Here is a 9974-nt window from a genome sequence, read left to right as displayed (position 1 = left end):
AGCCGTCCATAGCTTTCCATTTGGTAGCTGCTGCGTTGCTCTCATTTCCTTCATCCCCTTTTGTCATGGCGCCAGCGTCATGTCCTCTTCTGCTGTTTGGCCCTCCCCTGGAGCATGGACCAAGTACTTGTATTAATCCACTGTTACCTTTTTGGAGCAACATTTTCTTTGTGTTCAAACACTCCATATGTGTCCATGCAGATTCTATTTCCTACCACCAACCCCCTTCCATAATGCTTCTTTTCTCTCCTACCCCCTACCCTGTACTTTACGCCATTGCACTCTGTGCCCCTGCACTCTACTCAGCACCACTCTACTCTATGCTACTGCACTCTATGCCACTTTACTATTTTCTACTTTGCACCACTCTATGCCACTGCAATCTATGCCACTCTACTTTGCACCACTCAATCCCACTGCAACCTATTCCATTGCTCTCTAAGCCATCAAACTCTACTCTACATCACTGCACTCTATGCCACTGCACGTCACTGAAGTCTACGCCACTGCACTCTTTTCTGCACCACTCTACACTATGTCACTGAACCCTATGCCACTGCACTCCACACCAGTCCACTCTACTCCACTGTAATCTATGACATGCAACTCCAGACAATGCCACTGTACGCCACTTGACCCCACTCCACACAATGCCACTCTACGCCACTATACTCTACACCACTCTACTCTGCTCCACCCCACCCCACCCCACTTCTCTCTATGCCGCTCTACTCTACATGCACCAAAGTATTCTATGCCACTCTATGCCACTCTGCTCTACGCTACTCCAAGCCACTCCATTCAATTCTATACCACTCTACCTCACTCTACTCTACTCCACTTCACACCACTCTATGCCATGCCACTTCACTTTATGCCCCTCCAGTCCATGCCACTCCACTCTACGAGGCTCTACGCCAATCTACACCCCTCCAAACCATTTTTACGCCACTCTCCTCCACTTCAAGCCAATCTTCCCTTCCTGCACATAAACAATCATTAAATGGTGTTTTGTAACTTCTATATGTGCTGCTTACTGCAGCACACATAAAAGTTACAAAACATAATTTTGCAGCACACATAGAAGTTGGAAAACGTCATTTTATTGTATTGATTGTTTATGTGCAGGAAGTGTCACCTACCTGCACATAAACTGTTTCTATGTGTGCTGCACATGTGGCGTTAGGGGCTTGTAAATAGGCCCCTGTGTGCCTTTGTTTTGCCTCCCATTGCATTGGAGTTTTGGTGTTAGGCTCCAGAAAGTTTCCAGCAAGGATTATTGTCAAACAAAACAAGGGCTGGTGGCGCTTTAAATTCTGCCTTTATTTTGGGCCCAGATGGAACCTAAAATAAGAATCCCCCTCTTACTGCCTGCATGTTGCTACTTCGAAGAAAAAGCACACATCAAGCAGGCAAAGTATGGAACTCTTTAACCCCCAACATAAGATCCATGGACAGCCACCTTATCTTCAGAAAACTGCTCAAGAATTGGCTCTTCCCCACATTAGCACCACACCCAAACAGAAATTTACAGCATATCCCTCTGTATATAATCATTTTTCACTGAAGATATGTACCTATCTTTATGTATTGCTTTGTATAAACATGTAGAATAATTATGGGAAAAAAAATTAAAGTACAATAACACTTGAAACCCAGAGTTTATCTGGTGCATCTTTGGTCTACATGTACTTCTTCCATTGTACATCTATGTACCTTCCATGTACTTGGATCTGTGTGTTTGTTACTTTCCTTCTGAAAAGCATATCCAATGCACTATCCTGTTTTTCATCCTGTATCTCTATCAATATCTTTCATCTACATATACCTACCTCCTTTATGCATCTATGTACTTTCAAGGTACTAATGGATCTATATATGTACCACTTTCTTCTAATTCAGCATATCCAATGCACTTCCCTATTTCTCACCCTATACTTCTCTCAATATATCTTCTAACCCAACTTTCTGACTCATCTCAAACTTCCTTCTACTACTCTTTCCAATGCACTACCCCATTTTTCACCCTATACATCTATTAGAATATCCTCTACAACCACTCTCTCATTTATCCCAAACCCCATACCACTACTATGATCCTCAAAATAATCCTTTCTAGACTCTCCCTTATCTACCCCTCCTTGCATCATCTGACACCTCTTTTACTATACCGATCCCCAAAACAAACCTTTCTATAAACTCTTCCCTCTGACTCTTTCCCTACACAACCCCTTTTTACGCATCCAAAAGCCTCCTCCTACTGCTTTGACCTCCAAAAAATAAATAGAATCAAAATCCTTCGCTCTCCTATCCCTCCACTATGATTTTCAATCAAAATAACAGACTTACATGTTCACTTCTCAAAGTTCATATTCCACTATACTAATTCACCACTAATCCTTTATGGGTCCCTGAGTAGGGTGCTACTCACCAAAAAAGGGCTTCAACTCCTCATCAGAGGTAAGCAAGCATTATATGAATGCAAACCTTTTTCCCTCTTTTATCCCTCCGTTACCTTTCTCTATCCAACTGAATAACACATCCACCACTCAAACTACTTTCATATTTCACTATACGAATTTTCAACACTAATCCTTTATGGGTTCCGGAGTAGCGTGCTACTCGCCAATAAAGTGCTTCAACACCCCATCAGGGTTACAAGCGCCATATCAATGCAAACCTTTTCCCTTTTCTACACCTCCCCAACACTTCTCAATCCAAATAACTGACTAACATATCCACCACTCAAATTACTATCATATTTCACTATACTAATTCAACATTAATCCTTATGGGTTCCGGAGTAGCGTGTTACTCGCCAGAAAAGCGCTTTAACACCCCTTCAGGGGTAACAAGCGCTATATGAATGCAACCCTTTCTCCCCCTTCTATCCCTCCCCTATCCTTCTCACTCCAAATAACTGGCTAATATCCACCACTCAAATTACTTTCATATTTCACCATACTAATTCACCACTAATCCTCAATGGGTTTCGGGAGTATCGTGCTACTGCCCAAAAAAAAAGAAAAGGTGCTTCAGGGGTAACAAGCTCTATATAAATACAAACCTTTTTTCCTCTTCTATCCTTCCGCTATCCTTCCAAATCCAAAGAACTGACTAACCTATCCACCACTTTAATTACTTTCATATTTCACTATACTAATTCAACACTAATCCTTTATGGGTCCCGGAATAGCGTATTACTCGCTGAAAAAGCGCTACAACGCCTCGTCATGGGTAGTAAGCCCTATATAAATGCAATCACAATACAATACAATCGTGCAGGTGCTGCTGAATTGTGAACTAGTGTTGGCAAATTTCACCGGTACAAATTCAGCACCGGGGCCAGATGGATTAAAAATCTAGCTCATTAATAGCTGCTATATCTGGGATCGGACTTGATTCCCTTTCATTCTAGCACTGATTCCCTCAAAATATTTAAATTCATTTTCAACACTTTTAGGCACATTCTAACTTGCTCCTGATAGATCCACTTGTGGGTGCTGCTGGAAGAGTGTCAGAGTGCACCAGTCACTGAGTTTTTTCACAACTGGTCACAAGGGGTCGAAAAAAATATTTTAGGAAAATATTTTGAACATAAAACATGAAATTTATGAAAGTTAATTTTTGATATGAGTATCATGATTCAAACATATGTACTTCAAACAGTGGGTTGAGTAACCAGGCATCGGGAAAATAGGCAAAAGTACACCTTTTTCATGGCAACCGTTGCCTTATGACTGGTAACTCTGACGTGCACAGAGGAAAGGTTTATGAATTAGACAATCAGATATAATTAATAATGTTTATTAAGACTGTGGTCTATTGAACAAAGAGATGTTAATTAATGCACAAACAACAATATAATCACATAAAATCTCATTAAAAGGAACTTTCCTATGCCATGACAGCCAATAAAAATTACATAATATAAGGTAGGAACTGTATAGAATCTCCCCTTGATTTTATCCTGCACTCAATAAGAACAGATTTAAAAATTACACCAAGCGGTAATAACGTATATAAATAAATAAATACATATACATTTGAACAGCATACCCCTAACCCACAATGATAAGTACAATCTCAATTCAGGCAATAATTTAGTGCATTACAGCGGGCAGAAAATAGGTTTAGACCTTTTTGAAATTTCAAAAAAATCATGCAGATTTCGGAATTAGGTTAGTATGAGAAGCATTGGTGTGCCTTTTTGTCTTGCCAGAGAACTCCCAGGTATACTTTGTGGCTATATCACTAAGGCTAGATTGTCTAAAGCTTATTTTGTTGAGTTCTTTCTTAGATAGGAGTGGGGCCCATCAATCTTCAAATCATTTATTTTGAAATACTCAGCAATCCAGTGGAGTTTTTCTATTATATTTTTGTCCACATTAATTCACTCTGGCATATTTTCTTGGTGCAAAAGGTCGACACATTCAACTTGGAAGCAGATAACTGTTTATCTCAGAATCGCATTTCAAGATTCATCGCGTGTTCCAAGATTTCATATTGGTTTCACCTCTTATGGCTTGGACCATAGCACACTATGGGAGTCCTTATACATTTTTAAGGTATTTACTTTCAACCTTCTTCCTAGTAAACCTTAAACCCAGGCATAAAGTTTCAGCACCACATAACATTTGTGGGGAGACCAACCGCTTACTATGCCATGTACTCTGAATCTAACAATTGGCACCAAAATTCCCCTCTGAATTTCTTTAGGCCTCCTACTGTGGTCAATGTCCGTGTCTTTAAGGTGTCAAGATGCTTTTTCCATTTTTTTTTTAAGAATCACGCCTAAATATGTACATGACAGAGTTGTTTCCACTACTTTCTCCCCAATCAACCATGTGAAAGATCTGTATTTTTTCCAGTGTCGGCTGGCATTTAATGGCGGTGGGGGAGCAGGGGAAGCGGTGAAGGGGTGGAGGAGGGAATGCAGAAAAAAATTGAAGAAACACCTGTCTGCTGCCGCCGCCTCCCCTCAATCCTATACGCCCGCTTCCAGGGCAGGAAGCAGGAAGCATCCGGCTCCCAGCCTCTTAATAGCCAATCACAAAGCAGCAATGCAGCGTTGTGATTGGTCTTATTGCTGTGGTTCGGCGCTCAGCCAGAGAATGGGAGGCTGGGCATGTTCTCCATACAGGCTATTATGCAACCTGCATGGAGAATATGCAAAGTGCCCATGAAGATTTGCCCGTTGACATCAGAACCCTCAACAACAAAGGATGAACAATGGCTCTGATCCTCCTTCGACCTCTCAGCAACATTTAATACTGTATCCCACCACACCCGCATCAAGAGACTCCACCACATTGGCATCCAGGGAGACGCCCTCAAATAGATTGCATCCCTCCTCACCGGACGAGCCCAGAGAATCCGCCTACCATTCTTCACCTCGGAAACAAAGAGCATTGTCTGTAGTGTCCTTCAAGGTTCATCCCTCAGCCCGACCCTGTTCAACACTCACATGACCCCCATCTCGAACATCGTCAGAACCCACGGCATCAGCACCATATTCTATGCAGACAACACCCAGATCATCCTATTGCTTTCAGAGGACCCCTCTACCACCAGGACTAAATTACACAACTGCATAACGAGTTTCACCGACTGGATGAAGACCAACTGCCTGAAATTCAACATGGACAAGACGTAAGTGCTGATTTTTGGAAACAACTTGGACCCACACTCACACTGATAGACCACACCCGCTACCTCACCATGAACAGCCAGATCAATGCAGTCTCCTCCCCCTGCTTCCACATCATCTGCAGGCTCCGAGTGATCTTCAGATGGCTCTCTTACAACACCAGGAAAACCGTCACTCAAATTCTAGTCACCAGCCAGCTGGACTACGGCAATGCGGTTTACGCAGGAATCACCACCTAACATCTGAAGAGACTCCAGAAAATACAGAACTCAGCTGCCGGGGTCATCCTTGACCACCCAAAATGAACCCACATCACCCCTCACCTCTAGAACCTCCAATGGCCCCCATCCAGAAAAGATGCCAAATCAAAATGCTGACACATGCATACAAGGCTCTCCATGGCCAAGGACCAGCATACATCAGACACCTGTGCTCCATCTCCCTGACTCACACTCCCTGCATCCGCCAAAGTTGCAGTGGAGGAAATTCCTTCTCCTACCTCACCGCCAAGTCCTGGAACGACCTTCCTCTCCACCTCTGAGCAGCGTCCTCTCTGCCAGAATTCAGAAAGGGACAGAAGACCTGGCTTTTCGACTGAGTCCAGCAAGACCCTAGCTCCTGGATTTCTCACAGGTGATTAGCCATGCTCTACAAATCCCAACTGATGGATTGACAGATTTTTCTAAGAATTGCTTTAAACACTGCATCTTTCCAGATTTCAGGATAGTGAACTGTTTTGGTGATTGATGAAAACACTATAGCAAAAAACATAGACCACCAAAATAAATGTGTTTTTATAACAACTGCAGGGAGGTTATCTGAGCCAGCTGCCCTTGATAAATTCAAAACGACTATTATCTTTTCCAAGGGGTTTTCTGACAAATATGACACTAATTTCTCCTCTGGCACAGATCACTCATTGGGGCTGAGAACATTTTTCTTTGCATATGCTTCGCTCAAATATCTGACCTAGTCGTCTTCTGCGACCATGCACCTGGAGGAACTAGTATTAGTAGTTCATTTCCGGACACATCAACAGAATGCTTTGTATCGTTAGTTGTCCTTAGATTTATAATAGAACATCTTATTCCTCTTAATTAAAGTTGAATATGCTTCTCTGATGTTCTAACCCTCATTTCGGATTTGACCTTTTTTGCCTTAGTTTTGTAATATTCTTTTTTAAATCACAACACTGGGAATCAGGCCAGACTGGGGTTTTATAATTTCTTGTCTCAACCTTTGAGGAATGTACATTATAATTGTTGAAAGTAACCCCCATGTATCACTAAGGGGAGTGAGAAGCAAGAAATCTAGGACACCATCAGCTTCCCAGTAAATCCAAATCCTATCAAGGTGAGAGGGTTTTCCTATGTTAATTGCCCCCAGAAAGGTATCGGTGGCGTATAGTGGGACCCTGGAATCTATTAGATAATATAAAAGGATCCTCACCCACAGGTACCACCCCGTGGCATGCTTCGTCATTGGATCCTTACCCACTGCACCTAGTGTGAGTGGGCAGGCTTGATGCAATTTGTAAGCGGAGCTCTTGCCATGAAGGAATCTCTAATTAAAATTTCCAGATAGTTTCTCCAGCCTATTCTTTATTCTGGATACCTTTGGCAAGGTTAAACAGTTATGAATATCAAGACCCATACATCAGACGTCCACATGTTTCAGCCCTATTCATTTCCCCTCTGGGTCACTGGGTTTTTTTCAGGACCGGTTTCTCTTTTGATCCCTGTTCTCAGTGGTATTTTACCAGCTTGAGGGTGTGAAATTATCACTCTCAGAAACCATGCACATACTTACAAACCATAGATCGGGGATTTCCCTTGGTTTGTCTGGAACGAAAAAAGAGACACATTTGTCATTCTTCACATAGTTGGACAAACATGTGCTGTTGTGTACCGTATCCATTGCTTTTATCCATACACTGTGCATTTATCAAGTCATGTGCAATAGTGAATACCCATCACTCCACCACTTATTGCTGTAGATACACTCTAGTGAGAGCACTCATATAATAAATACCATGAACAGTGTACTGTGAGGCATGGTACACACTCGCATGCAAGAGGGATTAAGTACCAAGACCTACAGTGCCTAACTATATTTTATGGATCCATAAGGTCTTGGGGATGGCAGGCTCTGTAATCAAACTCAGTAAAAAGAGAAAAGTATGCATGTGTTCATATATTTCATTGTTTGGTTAATTTCATAGAGAGCAGGGAAGGTACTACTAACAGACTAGCCAAGGTAAAAACCACCTCATGAGATATACCACCGAGTCGAACTCCATCAAGAGTTCTCGCCCTGCAGAATACCTGTTTCATGTCCTCCGAGCCCCACATTTTACCTGCTTCTGATGTTACTCACCGTTTCATCTGAGGTCGTCGATTAGTTGTGCGACGCGTGAGGATATGTCATCGTGGTGAGGAAAGGAGCCTTGTTCAGTGTGACTTGCCCGCTGCTCATGCGGAAGCCAATCTGGAGGTGAGGGGCTATTTGAGGAATGGAGTCTTGGGTGCGTAACACCCCTAGGTTACATTTCGCTGTGCTATCCAGGTTTGATGTTAAGGTTCCTTACTAGGTGAATGTGTGAAATGTAATTTCATAATCAATATATGAACAAATATTCACTCTTTGTCAGGCTTTTCAACATTCCTAACAAAGAGTTCAGCAACTCAGTGGTAATTCAAACCCAATTTTATCTTTTATAATATCACACACCAGCACTGCTGTAAGAGAAACTGCTTAAAAGTGTTCTATTTCAATCGTCTCATCCTGTTGCTTAGCTCATGTAAAATAATCACACAGAATGTTATTAAAACAGCACTAACAACAAAAATATGAACATTTCTACTATCGTTAAAATATCATCTGGCAACCTAAAACCCTAAAGTCTACTCCTATGCACTATACTATGAGATCATGGAGTAGCTTTACTTGCATCTAGAGTGTTATAGGATTTAGGGCACTGCATACTTGCTCACAGCAAGAAGCTCAGTAGCTTGGAGGCAGTGTTCCCTTGAAGGGAAACCAAACCTCAGCTAGGCTGAGCTTCCCTCCTCTCGGACTTGGCTTGGTATCATCTCTCCGCGTAAAAGGGCATAATGCGACTGTATGGCAATCTGGTAGTCTTTGTCAGTCTCTTCAGGCAGTTTTTGGTGCGATAATCTAAGGACAAAGGAACTCTCTAACCCAATGGCCACTTGATGAACCTTTAATACTGTTGATAATTTTATGTTAAATGGGGACTTTTTGAAGTATTGCAGACATAACATGTGTGCATCAATATACTAGTCTGAGATGCATTTGCATAAATTAAATTATTAAACACACATCAATTCAGACTACATTGTTTATGCTATTATCGTTAGCTGACCTTGAAATATAGATAACAAGACTCTTGTCCTAGACTGATTTTGCATTAGCTGATTTTATCGGTGACATTGTCTGGATGACTTGATACCTTCACAGGTTCTTAGAAAGATTAGGACAGGCTGCATCTACTTCAAAGGTTGACATGCCAATGACCTGGCAGAAAATGGAGTCTCGGCCTGCTCAAAATGTGAGAGCAGAGTAATTAACTTGCGCAGAGCCTAGGAATGGTGATTCTCCAATCACCATGTAGAGAGAATATTGATTTCATAAAAGACAACGGGGGCTAACATTATGCATTAACCTTTTATTGCTGCCCCAACATGCAGACCTTAAAAGAACATAAAACACATCATAAACAAAACATTTCCCTTTAGAACTTTTAAAACAGTATGGAGCTCCATGACACTAGGCATATTCCTCTGTTAGGCTGCGACGAAATGAAAAATTCTCCTTTGGCTTGACTGAAAAGGTTCTTACTGCAAGGAATTATCTGAAAGAAAGAAGAAACCAAGTGATATGAAAAAACAAGTAATACCACATAAATAATTATTTACCTCTGAAAAGTAATATCAGGTTAATTATACAATTACAATAAACCAAGTCAACAAACTCCAATTGCACATTTGAAAACAAATTAGGAGAGGTAGGAATTATATTATGTTAGCCTCCATTGTCTTAAATAAAATCAAGAATCTCTCTTTATGGTAATTGGAGAATCGCCAACTCATTACAAGACCAGAGGCTACCATTATGCACGTTTAAAACTCCCCAGTGCTAGACTGCTCACATGGTCCACTGGGTTAAGGTGACATTTCGCAAAGGTGCTAACACATGACCAATCGGCTGCATTTAGAATGTCTGCAAGTGTACCACCGGCACAATTTTTTTTACTAGCCATAGCACCACTAGAGTAGTGAGTTCCAAATGTTGTCAAATTGAT

At 41.6% G+C, this 9974-nt stretch overlaps 1 long non-coding RNA gene across 1 annotated transcript in view; it reads right to left on the bottom strand.

Moving 5' to 3' along the window:
• Positions 1-9355: 9355 nt before the first annotated feature.
• Positions 9356-9974, bottom strand: part of LOC144761654 (uncharacterized) — a 61908-nt gene continuing 61289 nt past the window's right edge. The window contains exon 3 of the long non-coding RNA XR_013595832.1: positions 9356-9524. This is a non-coding gene — a long non-coding RNA (uncharacterized LOC144761654). The remainder of the gene's footprint in view (positions 9525-9974) is intronic.

This window comes from Lissotriton helveticus, chromosome 6 (assembly GCF_964261635.1).
Source record: "Lissotriton helveticus chromosome 6, aLisHel1.1, whole genome shotgun sequence".
Classification (NCBI taxonomy): domain Eukaryota; kingdom Metazoa; phylum Chordata; class Amphibia; order Caudata; family Salamandridae; genus Lissotriton; species Lissotriton helveticus.
This window is presented reverse-complemented; position numbering and strand designations above follow the sequence as displayed.